The sequence below is a fragment of the Ornithorhynchus anatinus genome, chromosome 11 (genome assembly GCF_004115215.2).
Source record: "Ornithorhynchus anatinus isolate Pmale09 chromosome 11, mOrnAna1.pri.v4, whole genome shotgun sequence".
In the NCBI taxonomy this organism is placed as follows: domain Eukaryota; kingdom Metazoa; phylum Chordata; class Mammalia; order Monotremata; family Ornithorhynchidae; genus Ornithorhynchus; species Ornithorhynchus anatinus.
In genome coordinates, this window is record NC_041738.1 from 26,556,993 (window position 1) to 26,559,174 (window position 2,182).

General features: G+C 45.5%; 1 non-coding gene across 1 annotated transcript; it reads left to right on the forward strand.

Annotated features, from left to right (window-relative positions):
* The first annotated feature begins 1,030 nt into the window (after positions 1-1,030).
* On the forward strand, positions 1,031-1,168 carry LOC114815250. The gene has a single exon (XR_003763015.1). It is a non-coding gene; the product is annotated as a small nucleolar RNA SNORA7 (small nucleolar RNA).
* Positions 1,169-2,182: the final 1,014 nt, after the last annotated feature.

Consider the following 2,182-nt stretch of genomic DNA (forward strand, 5'->3'; position numbering starts at 1 on the left):
TGTGGGCAAAGCACTGTACTAAGCACTTGGGAAAGTACAATAAAGCAATAGAGAGAGACAGTCCCTGCCCAAAACAAGCTCACAGTCTAGAGTTGGAGAGACAGACTTCAGTACAAGTAAACAGACATTAATAAAAATAAATAGTCGTGAACCAAGGGGGGTGAAGATCTTCACTCCTCAGCCTGCTGTGATTCAACCTCTGCTTGATGTTCATTCATTCATTTGGTAGTATTTATTGAGCACCTTCTGGGTACAGAGCACCGAGAAAAGGAAGGTATTGCCAATCAAACTTATTTACCGAGAGCTTAGTACGTGCAGAGCACTGTACTAAGCCCGTGGGAGAGTTCAACCTAAGAGAGTTGGTAGACATGTTCCCTTCCCACAGGAGAGGGAGGCGGACGCTCATGTAAATAAATTAAATTACAGATGCAAACGTAAGTGCTACGGGGCTGAGAGAGGGTTAAATAAAGCGTGCACATCTACTATATCGAGTTTGCGGATGTCTGTCTACAGCAAGGGACATGGCTCTTTAGGTTTTTGGAGGAGATCTTGAGTGTGGCACTATTCTCAGAAGGAAAGGATAAATGCACCGACACTTATCCTGCCTTCGGAGAACTGACCGTGGAATGCTGGTGGTTGGTGGTAGTTTTAGAGAACAGAGAAACCTGTGGGGATTTCTCACTTGTAGAACAAAGGACATGGATGGAAGCAGTGACGCCCAGTCAGTGGTATTTATTGAGCACTTACTATGTGCAGAGCACTGTACTAAGCCCTTGTGAAGGTACAGTGCAACAGAATTAGCAGAAAGTTCCCTGCCTGTAGCAAGTTTACAGTCTAGAGAGGGAGACCGACGTTAATATAAATAATTTATATCATTTAAAGGTATGCACGTGAGTGTTGTGGGTTGAGGATAAGGGGAATATCAAATCACAGATCCAACTGCGTGGGGGATGAAGAAGGGAGAATGAGCCAGGGAAAAGAGGGCTTTATCAGGGAAGGCCTCTTAATAATGCAATGGCATTTATTGAACTCCCTCTCAGGGTCGCACCTGGAGAGTTTCCAGTTCTCTACCAGTCACAGCTACAGGAGGGAAAGTCAAGCAGAGGCCTACCCTTTCCATTCCTAGCTTGGGCAGTGGCTAATGAATGGAAGGCAGTCTGCTACAAGTCAAAACTCACCGGCGCTGGGCGGCAGAGGTAGGGGAGAGAGTCAGAGGAAGAGACCCGTCTACTGCACGGAAGGAGGCAGCGGTAAACCACTTCCATGTTTGTACCAAGAAAACTCTCTGGATCCACTACCAGAACAACCGCAGATAGAAGTGGGGCAATATGGGAGAGGTGCGTCTTCGGCGTCGCTATGGATCGGAAACGACTCGACAGCATAAGACGACAATTTATTGAACGCTACTGTGCATGCGAAGCATTTGGGAGAGAAGAATAAAGGACAGTTGAAAGACAGTTTCGGGATTTCTCCAAGGCCTCTCTGCCTTGATGACCCCGAATCCCTAAAATGTTGGGAAGAGGAAATCGAAAGGGGAGAAGACGGAGCCTTTGGACACATCCCACCTCCAACAGCGGGGTGGGTCCTTCAACAGAGTTCTCTTTCACTGGCTACCAACAACAGCTCATAGCATCCTTCTGCCTTGGATGACGGGAAAATACTTCTCCAGATTTGTTCCCTCTAGACTGTAAGCTCACCGTAAGCAGGGAACGTGTCTACCAACTCAAACCGTACTCTCCCAAGTGCTCGGTACAGTGCTCTGCACATAGTCAGTGTTCAATAAATACTTTTGCTCAATCTCATCTATCAGTGGCATTTAAGCACTTACTGGGTACAGAGCACTGTACTAAGATCTTGGAGCTTAATAAGGGGACATTGAGGAGCCAGAAAAAAATCAGAATTTTAGATTCTGCTGAACTTGTTAAACCCTAGATCTTTGTGGACTTTTTGGAAGCTTACTGGAAATAATTCATATAGAGGCAAGTGGAACAACTACTCAACAGGGCACTCTGAAGTGCAATTAAAGTTTGCATGAAGCAATTTATACTTCCATTACCTAGCCCTTTCCTCTTTCCAGAGTCACAGGATAAACAGTCCTAAAGAAGCATTAAGTCTCGCCCATTACCATGAGATCCATTTGGTTATCTTCATTCTGCTTACAACCTTTATTTCCTGCTATCTT